We start from the raw sequence: 20729 nt of genomic DNA, 5'->3' as shown, positions 1-20729 counted from the left end.
AGAACCCTGTTTATTTCCTTCAGAGCACTTCCCTTAGACTATAATTCTCTTATTGATTGATTGATTGATTGTTTGCCTGTCTGACTCCTAGAATGTAAGTCTCATGAGGCTAGGAACCACTGTTATAGCCTAAGACTCTATTGGCATGCCTGGGACTAAATATGTTGCTTGACTTCCAGATAGGACTCTAAATGTACAAAGGCACAGAGGTAAGGAGGAAAAAAAGTCTGTAGATAAGGAGGGTAGTTCTAGACCAGTCGTTCTCCAACTATTAGTCCCCAGACTCGCAGCATCAACATCACCCAGAAACTAGTTAGAAATAAAAATTCTCGGGCACCGGGGTGGCTCAGTGGGTTAAAGCCTCTGCCTTCGGCTCAGGTCATGATCTCAGGGTCCTGGGATCAAGCCCCGCATTGGGCTCTTTGCTCAGCAGCGAGCCTGTTTCCTCTTCTCTCCCTCTCTGCCTGCCTTTCTGCTTACTTGTGATCTCTCTCTATCAAATAAATAAATAAAATCTTAAAAAAAAAAAAAAAAGAAAGAAAAGTTCTCGGGCCTGACTCCAGACCTAATGTACAAAAAACTCTAGGGCTGGAACTCAGAAATTTGTTTTTAATAAGTCTGCCAGGTGACTTTGATGCACAACAAAGTTTGGGAACTACCATTCTAGAACAGTCTGACTAAAACATGGCATGTATGCAGGATAGGTTGTGGTAAATAAAGTGGTAAGAAAAATTGAGGACTGTATTATTGTGAATTTTGATGTAGCGAGTACCCTGTGTGTTGTTTGTTTTTACTTTACTGAAATATAATCTTTTGTTGGAAGAGTCATGAATAGTTTGAATTCCAGACACCTCTGCTGGTGTTTGGGAGGAAGGAATAGGTTGAGTTAATGGTGTTTTGATTTTTTCAGGCCAGGAGGGAATGTAATACTTCCGATGAATCTTCTGACCCTCATCCTCATCCACAACCAGCTCCTTGCCCTATGCACACAATTTCCTTTTCTTTTTTCTTTTTTTAATAAACTTAATATTTTGGCATGGTTTTAGGCTTACAGAAAAATTACAAAGATAATACAGAGAATTCCCATATACTGCCACACCTGGTTTCCCCCATCGTTAACATCTTATATTCATTCATGTGGCACATTTATTATGATTAACAAGCCAATACTGATCCATTATTATTAACTAAAGACCATATTTGATCCAGATTTAGTATCTATATAATGCCCATTTTTGTCTGTTCCAGGATCTATTCAGGATATCCTGTTATATTTAATCATTATGACTACTTAGAATCCTTTTGGCTATTATGGTTTAACAAGCTTTCCTTGTTTTTGATGACCTTGATGGGTGGCTTTTTTTTTTTTTTTTTAGATTTGTTTATTTATTTTAGCGAGAGTGAGTTTGGGGGGGAGGTTGGCAGAACTGTGTTCTCTTTAACGGCTCTTGGTCTTTCCTTGTCTCTTCATAGCTTCTGCTGGTGGCCAACCATCCTTGGTGTTCCTTGGTTTGCACATAGCCCTTCAGTCTCTATCTGTAATCATATGACCTTCTCCCTGCATGTTGTGTCCAAATCCCCTATTCTTACAAGAACACCAGTCGTACTGGTACCAGTCATATGGTCCTAGTCATCTTGGGACCATAGGCCAGTTTGACTTCTTTTTTTTTAAAGATTTACTTATTTATATTTTGAGGGGGGTGACGTGGAGGGACACTGGGAGAGGAAGAGACTGAATCCCAAACAGACCTCACGCTGAGCATGGAGCCCGACCCAGGGCTCCATCTCATGACCCTGACATCATGAACTGAGCCGAAACCAAGAGTCTGTTGTTTAACTGACTGAGCCACTCAGGTGCCCCTAGTATGGCTTCTTAATTACATAGGCAATGACCCTATTTCCATTCACAGGTCACTTTCACTGGTTCTAGAGAAGCATGAATTTGAATAGGGGAACACTCTTCTACCAAGTATAGGGGTGATTGATATTCCCTTATTTCGTTTAGGTTTCTTTCTGCAACCGACGCATGTTACTTCTGTAGCAGCAATAAAATCCCAAAACCAAAAAACAAGCAAACAAACAAACAAACAAAAAATGCTATGCCCACCACCAGTACATTGAGAAATAACACAACCTGCTTTTGGTGAAGGGGCCAGGGCTGTCCTGAAACGTAGGGGAAAGGTTACTCATGCCAGTGATGATGCCCTGTGCCGGGAGGCTTCCTACGTACCCAGCCCAACCCTGGTAACAAGACAGGGAGGGGTGTTGGGCTGGGATGCCTGGGGAAATGCCTGGGCATCTTGGCTCAGGCCAGGGCCGAGGGCGGAGGCTTTTCTGTCTTGCTGTGGGCCGGGCTTCTGGCTTCCTAGATACAGGGCTTACCCAAAAGAGATCATTTAGATTTCCTGTGGCAGCACCCCCTTCCTGAACAAACACAGGAGAGCAGCTCGGAAAAGCATGAATGTGATAACTTAAGCCACATTCACCCTGGCTGGGTAAATACTGCCTGGGAATCGATGGTTGTTTTCCCCAACTTTCTTAGGTACTGGGGCCCTGTGGGGAGGTGACTTCTCTCATGACAGCCACACCCCGGGTCTCTTTTATTAGTCACAGCACATGCTTAACTCTGCTGGGTTCTGCTCCCCTGACGTTCTGCACGTCCCACCATCCCATGGTACGTGTTTACCCTTCCCCAGGGCTGGTTGGACTGAACAACATTTTGTGCAACCCGTTCTAAAGAAGCAGCTGGGAAAACGGTTTAAATCATGGAGTTTCAGTATGACAGAATTAAAAATCCCTTAGACGCTTTTGTTTATGGGTGCCAGGGAGAGAAAGCAAGTAAGGGAGGAAGAAGGAATTCTTCGTGTGTTTCGTGTCATCACAAGTTCCGTCTGCTTCCTTCAGAAGGCACTGGTGTCCAAGTGATTTTTTAAATGTGAGAGCATCCTGTTTGGAGATGGCGGCTTTGAGTGGATAATTCTATCTATTAAGAAACAAAAACAAAGGGTTCTTTAAGGGGGGGTAATCGGCTTTCTTCTCAAACAACTGTTCCTAGGCCTAAAACTCTCTTAGAATGTCAATATCAAGTTCAGTCCCACGTGACTGAGGCAAAAGGCTTTCATCCTTTTTCTACAGCCATTTAACCCTTTACTAGGGTAAAGGACAGATAGGATAAGAAATAATCTCTTTAAAACTGTCTGTTATCAAAAGACTTCTCTTCCTGATCCACAGCTAGCCACAGCGGACTGAGGGGGTCCCCCGCAGCACTGGCGTTATCCCCATTTCACAAAAGAGGCTCAGAGAAGTTGAGTAACTTGTCCCAAATCATAGTCTAGATCTGAGTGTCTGCAAAGCCTGAAACCTTGACTGCTACACCGAGCTGGGGGAGATAAACCATGAAAGACTGTGGACTCTGAGAAACAAACAGGGTTTTGGGTGGGGGGAGGGGTGCTGCGGGGGGATGGGTGAGCCCAGTGATGGGTATTGAGGAGGGCACGTATTGCATGAAGTACTGGGTGTGGTGCATAAACAATGAATTTTGGAACACTGAAAGAAAGTTAAATTTTTTAAAAAAGTGTCCTCAGCAGAGGCTGAGAAGATGAGCAGGCATTCACAGCTGGGAGTTGGATAAGCTTTCCATTTCCACCTTTATTATTTATCTCTTGTGTGACATTCAGTAGCTCCCTACATTTTCAGTATTGTGGGTGGCATGGCGCCCTATCTCAGGGATTCTACTGTCACAAGCTGTCTCCCCTGCAGGCACTAGAATGCGATATTTTAGGGAGCCTAAGGACTGAAGGAGGAACCTACAAAGGGTAGGCACCCACAACACCATGCTCAGGGAAGCCCCGGCTCAGTCTACCAGCCAGCCCCGGCGTGCCAGAGGCACCCACTTCTGCTCTGGGGTGCACTCAGAACAGAGGGGTCTTGGAAAGCCAGCTCTTTCCTCTTTTGTGACCAGAAGTTCTGGGCATGCAAGCCTATCTTCACCCAAGACAGGCTCTCCAGGCCCACCACTTTCATAACCGATAGCACTTGTACTGCAAGGTTGTAATTATTTTTAATTTGAATATACAGAAAAGTACAAATGAAAAAGGAATCATCACTCATATTCTTGGAACCCAGAATTAGCCAGTGTTGATACGTTTGCTTCTCATCTTATTTTGTATATCTCCACCTTAAAAGAAACCCACAAAACTTTATAATATATATGTACATCCATCTTTGAAACATTAGTATAATAATAGAATAAGCTAAATCCCTAATGACCCCCATGTCAAATCCTAATTCCTCCTCCAGAGAGACCTTCAAGTTTGGCGTGTGTTCTTCTGGCGTTAAAAAATAGACATATAAAATATATGGATTTTTGGGTGTGCATTCTTTCTATAAACGGCATCATGCTGTTTGCAACTTAACTGTTTTTCAGTCAATATCTTTTTGAGATTTATACATAGATGTAATTTATTCCTTTTAATGGCTCTAATATCACTCAATTTTATGAATGTACATTTTATTTACAAATAAATGATTTCAATTTTCCATTTTTTGCTATTATGAACAATATTAAAATAGATATGTTCAGGATTACCCCATAGTCCAGCTCTGGAAAGTTCCATTCACATCTGTGTGTATATGCCTTCTGGAGTTAAGCAGTACAAAGTCTGCCTTGCTGTACTGGGCCCTGCCTGCGTCTCCTTCATTAATTTTTCTAACAATATTTATTGAATGCCTCGGGAACACAGGGCATTGTTCAAGTGCTTTGCTTGTATTAATGTATTTAGTTCTTTGTAAAGTCCTAAAATTTATTGTTTTCATTCTCATTTTTCAAACAAGGAAAATGAAGGGGGTTGAGGGCAATCAGTTGGCTCCGCATGCTGGAGAGCAGGCATGGGAACTTGGACAGCCTGGCTTCTGGGCCCCGGTGTTGAACCATTGCACTAATTCTCCCTTGTGTTTCACTTCACGTGGTTGATGTCCCCTCTCAATTGTAAACCTTTAGGAGTAGGGACCCTGGGGAGCCACTGATTTTGCATTCCGGTGCCCAGGCATGCCTCACCTCTATAAGGGGCTCACTAATATTCCGTGAATCACTTTACTCCTTGTTCAAACAGTGCTCTTTTCCTAATTCACATTTCCCCTTCCCCATCTGTCTCTTTCCCTTCGTAAGCATTCTTCTCCAGCCCCCTCCCCATAACATGGCGACCCGTCTCGGGCTTTCAGAGTGACAAAGGCACATCACAGATCCATAAGAAGGAAAGCTTTATAACGTGCCCTAATTTGGAAAAGAATATTTTACCAAAGAGCAAAGGAGGACTTGTATTTTTTTTCTGCCCTCAGGAGGCCCCGTCTTGCAACCCTGTAGGTCTAGGGCTGAACGGGAGGCACTGCTGTGTTCACACGTTTAGTCAAGAGTACTTCTAATTCTGTCCTTCAGCCGTCAGGCACGTAGGCAATTTCCTCTTATGAAGTTGGTGGTTGTAACTAAACAGGTGCAGATTTGAGGAAATGCAGGCCGCCTCCACTAAGCCCTGCCGCCTGTGAGATTAGGTTGATAAGGGACTTCCCCCCCCTTAATTTATTCACCCCACCCCCCACCCCCTGTCTGCCCCGGGCTCGACCCCTCGCAGCTGGGCCCCACAGCCCTGGCGGGGGAACTGTCGAGTCGCGCCCAACGTGAGCAACGAGCCTGCGGCTCAAAGGAAAGCACACAGGGACACGAAGGTCGAATTCCCGCTGGCGCAGAACCGCGGTCCAAGGCTCCGTCCTACCCTTCCCCCCTGCCGCCCCTCCTTCCGGGCCGGGGGAGATGTGGGGTGGGGGTGGGGGAGGGAAGCTCGGCGGAGGGAAGGCGAGCCCCACAACCGCGTGGCTTTCGAGGCTGCCACCGCCCGGCCCTTCGCGCCGCCTCTGCCGCCCACGCGGCCAGCAGCTCTGCAGATCCGCCTGCAGAGCGGAGCGGCGGGACGTGCTGGCTGCCGGCCCCGTCCCAGGGAACCCCGCCTGGGCCCAGGGGCGCGGCCGAGCGCGCTGACTCACGCTCTCGCTACGTGCGCGGCGAGCGGGGCCGGGCCGGGCGTGGGGGCCAAGCCCGCGCCGCCGCCGCCCGCGCGCTGGTTGGGTGGTTCGCGCACAGCCGCGCGCGCCCGCGCCGCGCGCCCGCCGAGGACTTCACCCTCGGCTGGCCGCTGGGACCGATTTTGATCTTCTTTACGGCTTTATGGCTACTGAGGGGCTGTGATCTTTGATCCTCAGCGGCGGCACCCGGGGATTTCTGCCAGGCAGGGGCGGCCACGATCACGTCGGGTCCGCGTGGGCACCGGGCTTCACCTCTCCCCACTTCTGGGCTGGGGGATGCGGGTGGTCCACTGAGACCCGAGGCCCGGTGTCTGGGTTTGCACTTCGCAGCCCCTTACCTCAGTGAAGAGCCATCTGTAGTCTCGCACCCTCTTTGTTTCGGTCGATCCCTAAACGACCCTGTGACGCGAGCAGGATAGGAAGGACAGGCGCTGTTCGATCCTCGGGACAGCCGAGGAAGTCAGAGCTTATGTTTTAGGTATTTTATGCGTTGGCAAGAAAACAGTTTGCTGTAACTTATATAGAGAGATACTTAGCTCTTTAATAAATACATTTGAGTGCCGGCAGAGCCTGTTTTACCAACATCTTCCATTCTCCTGTATTCACTGGAAAGACAAGTTAAAGAGGAAAAAAAGAGTCCGGGGGTGTGTGTAGGGGGGCGCGGGGGGCTGGGGGAGGGGGAGTTTATATTAATAAGTGTGAAATCGGCCCACTGTCTACACAGCTGTTACCTTTTGGTAGGCTTTAAAGGGACACAGCTGAGCTTACAGTAAGACCAGTGTTCACTGAATAACTGGCCAGTCCTCCTCAAATACACCAAGGGGGTCCTAGGATGCCTGCCATAGATGAGGGTCGTGCTGCTGCGGCGTGGGGATGGGGGGAGGACCGCACCTGGAACGCGAGGCCTGCGTCTGAATCCTGAGGCTTTTTGTCATTGCCAGTGACCCTGGGCAGTGTGACTGACATCACTCAGCTTCTTCCCACTTCGGGTTGCCATGAGGTTCAAGATGAGAATGTGTTTGGAGTTTCCTTCTCTACCGTGACCCGTAGAAAGGAGAGGCGGGGGGTGGGGTGGGGGGTTCTTTTCCTTGATCCTACAAAATCAGGGGTGGGAAGGGGGAGACATTGTCCACTTCAGAAAAATCTGTGTCACTTTTGTTTGTTCATCTCGGGTAAACCACGGAGAACACAGTTTCTATAGAGTCAGTAGGAACAAAGATGAGTTAATTCTCATGGAAATTCTACCTTTAGACACAGCCCAAGGTTATGGGATCTTGACTGCAAACACCAGAGCTAAGCCACTTGGAGAGCACTCTTCAGTTGCCTACTTTGTTTTTGTTTAAAAAAAAAATTTTTTTTTTGGAGGGCGTAGAGGGTTTGCCAAACTCCAGATTTTAACATTAATATATGATTTTGTAAAAACAAATAAACTAAGATATAAAGACACAAAACCCTTTATAGTCCCATATATATATATATATATATATATATATATATTATTGAGATAGATATATATATATCTATCTCAATAATGTTAGCCTTTCAGGTATATTTCTTCCTAGTGACTTTAAAAATTCTTTTTAATATAACTGAGGCCACAGTCTATGTTACTTTATTTACCTTGTGTAATGTTTTAGCATACACATTCTCCCATGTCATTAAACCTTTATAGTCACTGTCATGAATATATTATATTTTTTCAACATTGTTGGAAGTTTAGGTTGTTTCCATTTTTTGACTAAGCAATACTCCAGTGAATATCTTTGTATATAATTATTTGACCATTTTATTTATTATCTCTTTAGCATGGGTTTCCTGAAGTGGAATTTTTAGGTCAAATAATATAAATATTTTCATAATGAGATCACATTGCCTATTGGCCATTCCCATGTGTGCAGAGACTAACTGCCTTCTTGACTACAGTATTGCCAGTGCCCAGCGTGGAGTTGGTTACTGTGCAGTGGAGTTGGTTACTGTGCAGCGTTGAAGGAATGGCTACAAGGACAAATTTTCATTTACAACAAAATTTGCCTGGAAGATATAAGAACCAAAAATTATGTTTCATCCCAACTGGTTCTAACCATGTGAAACTAATAAAGAACTTTGAACCTTAAGGGACAACCCCCCCACACCCCCCACACCCCTCCACACCCCCCACCTCAGGAACTGACTGAAGACTTTTCTGTTCAATCAGTAACGGGACTAGTTTAAATTTACTACCCACCCAGAGGGCTCGTTTTCAGTGCTTGATTAGAATAACCATCAGGCACTCCTCCTTCCTAGCACTTCAGACCAAACCAAACCAAATCTGGACCTTTCCCCCTTTAGGGTACTGTTCTGCGAATGTCTCCAGTGGTATGTGCTCCCTTGGCTGGTAAATTAGTAGACTCAGGTGTGATTTAGAAAAAGAAAAAAACACCTCAGGTGCTCTTGGTCTTTATTCTTTGACAAATGAGAATTGTCAAATTGTAAGTCATGAAATACATAGCAATCTACATTTTTAAAAAATCAGTTTCTAAGTGTGTTTCATTGTTCCTTTGCTAATATTGAGTATTACAATTTTCAGAACCTCTGTTAGTGAAAATTTTTTTTGCCTGTCAAATGAGCTAGACTGAACCTTTTATTTTTTATTTTTTAAAAAGGTTTATTTACTTAATTTAGAGAGAGAGGTGGGGATGGGCTGGGGTGGAGGGAGGGCAGAAGGAGAGGGAGAGAAAGTCTCAAGCAGACTCCTCACTGGGCATAGAGCCCAGCATGGGTCTTGATTCCAGGACCTGAGATCATGACCTGAGCTGAAACCAAGAGTTACATGCTTAACCAGCTGAGCCACCCAGGAGCCCCTAGACTGAACCTTTTAATACAAGTGCTGTGATTCTCTATTTATATTTTTATTTATTATGATCTTAGTGATTTATCAGTTTGTATGACCCTTTAATATACTAAGGATATTACAGAGTAATCATAATATTTTCAAAGTGAAGCAACACCAGGAAGATCCTGATGCAACACATTATTTTGACGTATTAAATTTTTGAAGTAATTATATGGTTACATTACTTATTGCTGGAGGTGTTCTTAGGAATGGGTAGTTTCTAGCCACTGGAATGATCTAAGTAGAGGCTGTTGGATCCCTTAGGGAGGAACTGAAACATCTGAATGAGAGGTTGGACTAGTGATCTTTAAGTTCTCTTAAAACTTAGAGATTTTGTGATCTTATCATTTGTCCAAGGATATAAGACTAATAAGTTTTGGAAGCTAGTTTTCTTTTTATACTCTGTGAAATCAACCAGATCCTATTAGAATTAAAGGATGATTTTCTGAGTCTGTTTCCTCTATGTACATTTTTTCAGAAAAGCCCAGTTGAAGAGTGTGAATGTGCTTTGTGTTCAGCTGTATCCTGGCCCTTTAGGACTTTATTTACCAGAAATAAACATGCATTTTTGGGGTGCATGGCTGACTCAATTGGTAGAGCATATGACTATTGACCTTGGGGTTATAAGTTCAAGACCCATGTTGGGTGTAGAGATTACTTAAAAATACCCCCCCTTTTGGGGCACCTGAGTGGCTCAGTAGGTTAAAGCCTTTGCCTTCGGCTCAGGTCATGATCCCAGGGTCCTGCGATCAAGCCCCACATCGGGCTCTCTGCTCAGCGTGGAGCCTGCTTCCCTTCTTCTCTCTCTGCCTGCCTCTCTGACTACTTGTGATCTCTGTCTGTCAAATAAATAAATAAAATCTACAAAAAAAAAAAAAAACCAACCCAAAACTTTATTAAAAAAAAAAACAACACCCCTTTTTTAAGATTTTATTTATTTATTTGAGAGGGAGGGTGGGGGAGAGAGAGAGAGTGAACGAGCGCGCAAGACCAGGGGGAGAGAGAAGCAGACTCTCTACAGAGCAGGGAGCTTGACTCAGAGCTCTATCCCAGGACCCTGGGATCATGACCGGAGCCAAAGGAAGACGCTTAACTAACTGAGTCACCCAGGCACCCCCAAAAATAAAAATATTTTAAAAAAAATGTATTTTTCCCAAAAGCTTTTACATGAACATTGATTTTGCAATCTAATTCAATTTTTGGTTTCTTCTATGTAATAAAATTCTATGAACGTATTTTACATATGTATTCCTTATTAAATAATGTTTATTATTGTAGATTTTTACAGATTTACATGTATATAACTATGCATGGTTGTATGTAAAAACCATGTCTACTGCATTTTATTAATAATATGGATTTTTTTTTTAAGGTGATTGCTTATGAGGTTTTCAGTTAGTGCCAACTTTGGAACTACTTCCAGTGTAAAAGTTAGCTCCACTGTGATGTCTATGCAGATTTCTATTGCAGATGTCCATGATAGGGGAGTCTTGAAACAACATAAATGCCATGGATTTTATGTATGCATTTATTACACAATATGAGAGCTGTCTATGTTCCGACAGCCCTTGTGTTTCTCTTACTGGTGCGCTCATTACTGTGCGAACTATGTACTCACCTGTCTCCCCTCTAGCCTACATGTTTTTGGTGGGGAGGGATCAAGTGGGACTTGATCCTTTTGTATCCCTAGCACTCAGTGTAGTGCTTGGCATTCTACAAGGTTTTTGTTGAATTGAATTAAATGGAATAAATCACATGCAAAGACCAGGCATGAAACTGTACAAGAGGATTGTACAGATGTGCTGAGAAAGCTAACTGAGTGTGCCCAGGGCCGGAGCTGGGGAATAGAGGAAGCTGAATGATTCGAGTGCTTCCCAGGAACTAGCCCAACCCTGGCATCTCACAGGCTTTCCCTTATTTAATCCTCACAACTTTAAGAGGTTTTTTTTGGGGGGGGGGGACAGTTTGTGTTGTTTTTACAGAGAAGGTTTAGAAAGGTTCAGTTAACTTTTGTCAGTCTCTAAATGGTAGAATTAGCATTTTTCTTCAAGCTTAGACTGGCTTGGAAATACAGGTTCTTTTGTCGTGACCAGGATGCCTGCAGTAAACAGCTCAGTCTCGACTGGGGGCAGAGCTGGGGAAGAAAGGTGTGTTGGTTTAGAAAAGCAGTTGGTTCCAACAACCTAGACGAATTTTGTCTCTGTATCTCTCTCTCTCCACCCTTTACATTTCTGCATGCCCTCTGCTTCAGCTTTTCTCACCCTCTCAAGACCCAGGGCCCTCATGGTGCCCCCTCCTTAGAGTGCCCTCCCCACTGCCCCCACCCCAGACCCTCTCTCCACACAAGCCACATACTCCCTCCTTCCCATCCAGCTATAGGCCTATCCTTCTTCCATTTAATCTGATATACTCTTCTAGAAAAATAATAGAATAATTGTTTCAATGTTTCCTCTCCTCCCCATGTGTTATTTAAAATGCAGATGCTAGTGGTAGGGGTTCTAAAGTTGAGAGGGAGGCATTTGGGCAGAAGGGTATTTTGTCTCTTCAAATAAAACCAGAGACTGCAGCCACTTACTCTCCAGCACAGCAGAAAGGGCCCTTAGTTCTCTAGGATAATAATAAGAGCCAACATTTCATTTGTGCAATACATTCACGTGAAGGCCTACTGTGTACTACTGTTTTAGGTGCTTAATGTGAATTAACTCTCTTACCCTCTTTGCATCCCAGTGAGGTAGGTAATAACGTTGCCCATACAGTTGGTGGGAGGAGAGTTGGGATCAGAGCCCTGTGGGTTTGGCTCTGGAGCACTAGGACACTCAGCTCAGTTGGAGGCAGTGGGGAGGCAAGGGGAGAAGACCAGGGTGAGGGAAAGTGGGAAAGGGGGTAACAGAAAAAGAGAAGCTCTTAACAGTGGCTTGGGAATTTGACTGGACATGAAACAAAAAATAAGGTTAGCCAGTGAATTGTTTTTGGAATCCATTAAAGAGGTAGTTTAGAGCAATTAGAATGGGGGACGAATTAGCACCTGTTCCAAGGGGGCAGCCACAAATTGTTGGGGCCCAGAGGAGTGGGAACACCCCTGGGGTGTCATAAACTCTGTAGTTTATGACAGATAATTTACTATTGGGTGGAACTCTCTGGAAGCACAGCCAGCCAGGAGGGAGAGAAGGAGTCTGCCAAGGGATATTATAGGGGAAGGTTCCAGCTGTAAGTGTGAGCCAGAGGGAGGGAGGAAATGAGCTTTTCCTGGTGGGTGGATTTCACCCAAATGGAAGTCCAAATATGGGCCTCCAAGAGTTGGTGGATGACAGGAGGGGGCCTGGTGTATCTGGGAATCTTAAAGCCAAGATCATTCTTAGCTGAATGGGGGTGTATTCCTGGGAAGACTTCTCATCATTACAAAGTATTTATTAAGTCTTAAGCTCTAATAGTTTCTCAAAAAGTGAATATTTCTGGAAAAGACCCTTAGGAGGTATGAGAGAGACATATTCTCGGGTAAGAGGCCAAAGGCAGGCGGTCAGGCTCTCAGCAGCATTCTGTGCTAGGGTGATTAGTTGATTGTTCTCGTTGGCCTGGGACTATTCCAATTTTGCACAGAAACTCCAGCCCCGCCTTCAAAATACTCAAGACTCTGCTCATATGTTACCTCTCAATAGAGGCCTTCCCTGATCATTGTCTGACATAGTATCCCACCCCATCCCCAGTGGTCACATCCTACCCCCTATCTTGATAATGCTTATGCCCGTGAAAACATCTTGTTTATTTGCTTATTTTCTCTTCTCCAAAACCAGAATATAAGTTCCAGAAAGACAGGGATTTGGGCTTGTTCACTGTTGTATTCCCAGCACATAGAACAAGACTGTGTACATAGAATGTGCTCATTATATATCTGTTGAATGAATGATCACTGTAAAGGTTTCCAGGGCTGTGCTCAGCTTTGGATGTATAATGATGAGCAAAACCAGAAATGCTTCTTGAGCTCATGAAGCATTGAATTTAGTGGAGGAGCGAGAGACATCAATGACATATTTTCACATACACAAGTAAAATTACAACTGGGTTGAATGAACAGATGCCTAAGCCTAAAGGAAGGGTATGGATGCTTTGAGAAAGTTATGATGCCAGGTGGAGTCTGGGGCCCTGAGCTAGTGAAAGCTTGCCTAAGGAAGTAATGATTGTGTTGAATCTGAAGGTTGGAGAAAAAAATGCTTTCTTTGGAAGAGGAAACTGCATGTGCAAAAGCCCTGGGGCAGAATGGTACAGGCTTGTTTCAAAAACCACAGCCAGGCCCTGTGGCTAATATACAGAAAGCAAGAGCGCTTATGGCGCCCTGTGAGGCCAGGCTGGAGAGGCAGGCACAGCCAGGCCACTTACGGCCTTGTCCATTGGAGGCCTTGCTGAGGATTTGCCTATTTTTTCTTCAAGAATGATGGGAAATCATTGAAGGTTTTTAAGCAGGGTGTGTGTGCATGTGTGCATGCATTGTGTGTGTGTGTGTGTGTGTGTGTGATGATTAATCTTTTGTATTTTGAAGTGAACTTCTAGTTGATTGTCAGGATTCCTCCATCCCAGTGGCTAAATGGTTAAAAGGTTAAAAGTCAGAGAATAATTAAAATATCATCATTAAAGGTGGCTCAATATCTTAATTCTTTTCTTCTTCTCTCTGTTGATGTGGCCTAAATAAAGGCAGAACAATGGGGGAATCAAATTTGTGGCCAAGTAGTTTTTTGAGGACTCTTTCTAGAACTTGGGACTCCATAGATCTGTGAAGCCATTGTTTTCAAAGCACTCTCCTAGGCTCTGTGGGAAGAGAAAAAAGAAACCACATGAATGTTCTTCCACCTTGGGGAGCTTAGATATTTAATGACAGGTATGCAAATGAGAAAAGGTATAGGATAGACCCAGAAACAAGTTGTACAAGAACTGCTTCCTAGAGATACTCAGGCACATGTTAATATACAACCTCCTGAGAGCAAGGTCCATGTCTGAATCATTTTCATTCTTCCCATAGAAGTTAGCTGACTACCTTGCCCAAGAGATATGTTAAAGGAATGAAGCTAAGTCTGGTCGCCTCAGTAGAGAAGAACAATTAGACAATAAGCAAATCAGGCCTCTGGTGATACTTCCATTGTAAAAAGTACTTCTAAATAATGTAATCTGCGTGACAAGTTTTACATCCATTTTTTTGGTTGTTCACTGCTGTGTCCCCGGTGCCTAGTATTTTGTCATTCAATAATATTTGTTGAATACATGAATTTCCTACCTTAAGTGAGAAGCTTAAGAATGATCATATCAGATGACTTAATGAGGAATTGCTTAAGTCAATTAATGGTCCCTCTATATGATGGGATACTATTCAACATCTAAAGAGTATGTCACTGGGACTCCTGGCTGGCTCAGTCGGTAGAGTTGGAGCATGTGACGAGGTTGTGAGTTCAAGTCCCATGTTGGTTACAGATAGTCCTTAAAGTAAAATCTTAAAAATAAAATAAAATAAAATAAAATAAAGAATATGTCAAGGAAGAAGAAGGCTTCCTGACTAGGCAGGTTGGTGAAAACACAGGCCTTGGTGGCCCACTGTCTGGAGTGGAAACCTAGTTCTGCCACTCACTAGCTGTGTGACCTTGGGAGAGGTTTTAACCTCTCTATAATAGGACTTCCTCAGCTGTACAATGGGTATAATAAGAGTACATACCCCAGAATTCTTATGAGGATTAATGAGCTGATATATAATGAGTTTATATATAAAGTATGTAGGGCAGGGCTTGCTATGCAGTAAACACTCAGTGAATATCAGTTCTAAATGCTTCGCATATAGTGATTCCCAATCTTCATAACAACCCTATGAAGCAGACACTGATTTGCAAATTAAAAAATTATTTTATTTTATTTAAAGATTTATTTATTTATTAGAGAGAGCATATGCACTGGGGTTGGTGGGGAGGAACAGAGCGAGAGGGAGAGAGAATCCCAAGCAGACTCCCCGATGAATGTGGAGCCCTAGACAGGGCTCTGTCCCGTGACCCTGAGATAACCACCTGAGCAGAAACCAAGAGTCAGATGCTTAATTGACTGAGCCACCCAAGCAACCCAGATCGCCGTATTTTAGTAAGTGTGATTCTCTGAATGTGATGAGTAGAAGTTGGGCAGTATTATGAAGAGGAATAACATGATCTAATTTGTATTTTAACAGGATCACTGTATCTGCTGTGTGAAAAACAGACTGGGGAGGCTGGAAGGGGCAAGGCCAGAACCAAGGAGACTACTTAGGAAACTATAGCAAGAGTCAAGGTAAGATACGTTGTTGGCTTGTGTCAGGATGGCAGCAGCTGAGGTGGTGAAAAACAGTGTGTTTCAGGATATGTTTTGAAGATACAGCTCCATTCCAGGAGTTGCTGATGGAATGGATAGGAGGTATGAAAAAGATGAGTCATGGATGAATACACAATTTTGGAGCCAATCAACTGGAAGGATAGAATTGCCATTTACTGAATAAGGAAAGGCTGTAGGAGAATGGGGTTGGAATGTGTAGTTGGAGATGCCTATGTGTCACCTAAGCTGAGATGATAAGTAGGCGGGGGGACATATGAGTCTGGAGTTTAGGGAGGAGTTCTGGGATAGAGATAGGATGTACAACTCATTGGCCTACAGACAGTGTAAAAAAACCATGTGACTGGTTAAAATCACCGAAGCAGTAAATAGATATGGAAAGCAGAAGTCTAAGGCTTGAACCCAATCTTCAGAAGCTGGGGCATGAGGAGGAACTAGCAAAGACTGAGGGGGACCTCAGTGAGGTGGGTAGAAAACCAGGAGCATGATAGAATCCTGCTAACCACCCAAAGAAGAGATTCAAATGTTTTACATGTTTTAAAATGTAATCTTGGAAACATCCTTGTCAGTTGCCCCTGTAGCCATGTAGGTGATGTCACAAGTGGAGGAACCAGGGCTCACACAGTTTGGGTCCAAGACGCACAGTTTGTAGCAGAAATTGGATTAGAGAATGATTTGTCCGACTTTATGTCCAGCGTCTTTTTCTTGTACTACATTTCTGCACCATGGACCCCTCTTGGTCAGAAGAGGGAGACTTGTCCCATCAATTTTATTGAGTTATTCCCCTTACCTTGGAAATGGTCTGTTCTAAACTAGTCATTCCACTTGTGTGCCCTGGTGGAGAAACCTATTTGGTATTCAAGTAAGAGCGCCTACAACAAAAGAAGACTGAAAAGGAAATAGGTTAGGCAGCTGCATTGTCAACAGCTGAAGAATATGATAGAATTAGCCTGCTTAGGGATTTCAAGTTGGAATTCCCCAGCCTGGTGGGAGTTGATGGGCATGATCACAGAGCCTGTGCTCTGGGCCACAGAGGGTCAGTTGTACAGAGCTGTGTGTGCACTCACACTCGCACCTAGGGTGTGTGGATGCATGTGCATATGAGAGAGAGAGAGGGAGTAAAAAAAAATTTAAAAAGCAAAATACCTTGCCAACCTCATCAGCCTGTTTGTTGAACTGACCCTGGGGTGCCTAGACCCAATGGGCCTGCAGGGCTCTACCAGAAGAAGCCTGAGATCAGGCGGATGAGAAGTGACAGAGGTGGCCCCACTATGGAAAGAGAGGTCAGGGACAGTGATACATTCTCTGTTTGTTTCCATCAGTATAGAGAGGAAGGTGAAAGCCATCCAGAAATTTCAATACGCTCTACCTACCCACCTTCTTCCAGGCGTCAGTGACATGATCTTGAAACTGGGAAAATGGAGTTGGACAAAACTGTAAGGAATTCTATGGAGTGGGGGGTGGGCAGGAGGACATTGAAATATCTCTAAAGGTAAAAAGTCTGTAAAGGCTAAAAAAATGAGTAAGAAAAAAAGTTCAGGATAGAATGGGCCAGCAAATAGTCTGGTTGAAGCTAAACACATGGAGAGAAGAGACTCGGGTGAGGAGTTACCTGAATTTGGGGGAGGTGGGATGTGAGACGAGGCAACTCAGAAACAGGCTTCGACACAGAGCCACGATCTGTGGGGTCACCCCCAGTAGCCTCTGGTTGTTCGCAAACCTATTCCAGCTGCAAGGGGGCTCAGACTATTTAATTCTACATTGTTTCTTAGAGGGTAAGCATTTTTTTTTGTTTTTGTTGTTTTTTTGTGTTTTGTTTTTTTAAATGAAGACTTAATTTGTTAGAGTAGTTTTGTGTTCAGTTTTAGAGCAGCAAAATTGAGGGGTAGGTACGGAGATGGCTCACAGCTGCCCTGTCCACACGCATAAATAGCCTCCATCATCATCAACCTCCCCCACCAGAGTGGTATGTTTGTTATAACTGATGAACCCACACTGACCCGCCATATTGCCGCCAAGTCCATCATTTTATGGTACAGTGTCGTCACACATTTGTGCTAACCCACAGACTGTACTACCCTAATGTAAATAAATACTGGACCTTGGCTTAGCAGTTTTCCTCTTGCAAAGATATGTAAGTAAATGTAGAAATGTTTAAGAGAACCATCAAACTCAGAATAGTTCTATTAATTTGTGTACCTTTGGTATTTGAAGTATTTGCAATATTTACAGGAAATTGGCCCAAGAAAGTAATGGTCATTTTTTTGACTATTTTAAATAATGGGATTAAGAAATTGATTTAATTTTGTGATTTTAAATTAAAAGACATTCTAAAATTACCATCAGTATTGGAATATTTGAGAGACTGGAAAATTTGTCATGCTTTAAAGTTTATTTTATTAGAGCTCTAAGAGATTTTTAGACGTTTGATGTCCTTATAAAAGATTAAGTATGTCATGTTACATATTAATATTGAATATATTTATAGTATTATTATATAACTGCAGCAAATGTATTTATAATATAATTTAAATATTAAATATATATCACTTATATATTAAATTTTAAAATATAAATGTGACTTAAAATGTTTGAGTTAGTTTTGTAAACTGAATTTGTAAATGGAATCAAGCATTAATTAAAAACCTCTTAAATGTGATTAACACTTGCTGTATTTATGAAGACCAATAATACCTCCAAATTGAACTTAAAAGTTTAAGGGAGACCTAAATTTTTCAAGTTTGTAACCTCAACAGTTTGAGGATTAAATTTTAAAAATCGAAGTAGCTCTCTGTAATCATTTCTATGTAAAGAGAAGGTCCTTGATATTACAAAAAAAAAAAAAAATCTCATTTTTCTGTCAGGGGCCTGATGGCAGCTGGATGCCTGGTCCTCCATGTGTTAATGACTCATATTTCCAGCTAGCTCGCCCTTGGAGGATGGCAGGCTAAGGCAGGACCCTGTGGGGGAAGGGGAGAGCCTTGGTGTCTGGGAGTCCAGGAGGTAGAGGCAGCTCAACTCCCTTTTTCCTCAGGGGCATGTTGATTTTGCCTCTATAGGAGACTGGGCAATAGGGCTGAGAGCTACAAAGACAACAGGGAAAGCAAAATGCGAGAGTAGATGACAGAGTAAGAGGCAACTCTAGAAGCAATAAAGGAACCAAATCATTTTATAGGTAAGGAAACCGAGCCTGGGAGAGGTTAATGATTCGTCAAGATCTCGTGGCTGGCTAGTCAGATGTAGAGATGAAACTGGACAATGGATCCTCTAACAACTCCTAATTCAGGATTCACTGATACCAAGAAGTGTATCAGTGCAGGGTAGGTGGTTTTGATGGTCAACATCAAGTCAGAGCACAGGTTGATGGTACAGATTTAACAGTTTGTCTGAAGGACTACTGCCTGTCTTCCAAGGCTTTAGATAGAAATCGTTAAATACACTCACCTCCTTCCTGTAGACTTTTAAGTCTCTTCTGGATCCTGGGCCTGAATCCTGGACCTTTCAAAGCAACCTAGTTCTGAGAGGAAAGTCCTCAGGACTAAGATGTCCTTATTTGGGTAGAGGTCTTAGGAGGAGCCCCCCTTTGAGGCCCTCTCTTAGGCCCTGTGCAAAACACCAGTGTGGCAGCGTCCAGCTGGGATAGGTCCTGGTGGGAGGAGGAATGGGAATGTTTGGGGGGAATGGGCCTGGTGAGGAATGAGGACCAATCCGTGTATCCTGGAAAATGGAAGGTTTCTGAAAAGGGCAGGGATAGAGGATGTGATTTTGCAAGGCTGCCCCTGAAGGTAAAGAAAGGAGGAGAAGCCCAAAGGAGGTGTCCTTGAATTTCATCCTCCAGCCAGCTCTCCCAGGAAGGAGCTTCCGAGCTTCTGAGGGATGTCCCTGAGGTGGGCTGAGGAAGCTCTGAGTGAACATCTCTAAGGGAGGAGGGGCAGTGGCACCACTGAGGACTGTGTGAAGTACAAGGAGCCCCTCATTTTGCATGTTCTTCCCATGGCTCTTACCATATCTACCACATTTAATAACACGCTTTACAACTGGGCTGATTTGGATACTTTTTGCAATAACCTCTCTAGGGAGACAGAGCAGGTACAAATATCCTTGTTTTAAAACTGGGAAATCTTTAAGACCCAAAAGGATAAAAACATGCCAAATAGAGGAAAAACCTAGGAAGAGGTAGGGCCTGATTTCTCAACTCGAATCTAGTGACCCTACCCACTTCTTCCATTCTTCCTCTTTTCCTTCTCTTTTTAGTTTTAATGGTTTTATTCGTTTTTCTTCCTTATGGAGGCAATATATGATCCTTGCTAAATGTTATTAAATATATTAAGATAGAATAAAATATAGGTAAGAGTAGAAAGAATAAAAAATTATAATTCTACCACTTAGAGATGATCACTGTGAACACCTTGATGTATGTCATCTTGCATTCTTTTCTGTGCATACAATAGATGTTATTATCAATATGGCTTCATACTACTTGTCTTTTCTATAACATGCTTTTTTCCTTTTTCTTCCCTTTTTTTGCCTTGACCCAAAGAGGGGGAATAAAAGAGCCTTTAGACTAAACTCTTTTTTTAAAAAAAATTATTTTAGAGCTAGATAGAGGGGGAGAGGGAGAAGGGCAAGCTGTCCCTGCACTGAGCACAAGAAATTGATTTAGTTTTGTGATTTTAAATTAAGTCCTACTGGGGCTCCGTCCCAGGAACCTGAGATCATGACCTGAGCTGAAATCAAGATTTGATACTTAACTGACTGAGCCACCTAGGTGGCACCCCTAGACTAAATTTTTATTTTTATTTTTTTTTGCAGGGGGTGGGGGACACCTGGGTGGCTCAGTTAGTTAAGTGTCTGCCTTTGGCTCAGGTCATGATCCTGGAGTCCCATGTTGGGTTCTGTGTTCAGCGGGGAGTCTGCTTCTCCCTCTCCCTCATGCACTCTCTCTTTTTCAAATAAAAAATAAAATCTGAAAAAAAAAACTTTTTTAACCAAAGTAATATATGTACATGATTGAAAAAGTTAAGCTAGTACTACGACTCTAATGTTGAGAAATATTTACCATGTTCCTCCTACCCCACATTTGATTCCACTCCAGAGGTGAGTACTTCTAAATCTTAGAGCTTTCTAAATAGCAAGCTTATAATGCTATTTTTTAGGCTTCAGGTTTAGATATTATGCATTGATTTCCTCTGTATGAGATGATGGTTTGGTTTCTTACATTGTGTCCCCCATGTTCCTCACTCTTCCCTTCCTCCCTTTCTCCAAATATGTTTGGTAATGTGGATTAAATGAATATTCAGTAATCACATTTCTACAGGTATGTAACTATCACTAAGGCTGAGCCATATAGGGTACTAGGAGTGTGCTTTCTGTTTTATCAAATTCTTCGTGCCTGGAGTTAATACTTAACTTATTTTTGCTTTAATTTGCTTAGTTGCTTGGTTTTCTATAC

The 20729-nt window shown here is 43.1% G+C and overlaps 1 long non-coding RNA gene across 1 annotated transcript in view; it reads left to right on the top strand.

Moving 5' to 3' along the window:
- LOC116591255 overlaps nt 1-20729 on the top strand; it is a 65595-nt gene that overhangs the window by 30663 nt on the left and 14203 nt on the right. The window contains exon 2 of the long non-coding RNA XR_004285912.1: nt 15141-15238. This is a non-coding gene — a long non-coding RNA (uncharacterized LOC116591255). The remainder of the gene's footprint in view (nt 1-15140; nt 15239-20729) is intronic.

Source organism: Mustela erminea, chromosome 5, assembly GCF_009829155.1.
Source record: "Mustela erminea isolate mMusErm1 chromosome 5, mMusErm1.Pri, whole genome shotgun sequence".
Taxonomy (NCBI): Eukaryota; Metazoa; Chordata; class Mammalia; order Carnivora; family Mustelidae; genus Mustela; species Mustela erminea.
Note: the sequence above shows the minus strand (reverse complement) of the source record. Positions and strands in the feature narration are given on the sequence as shown.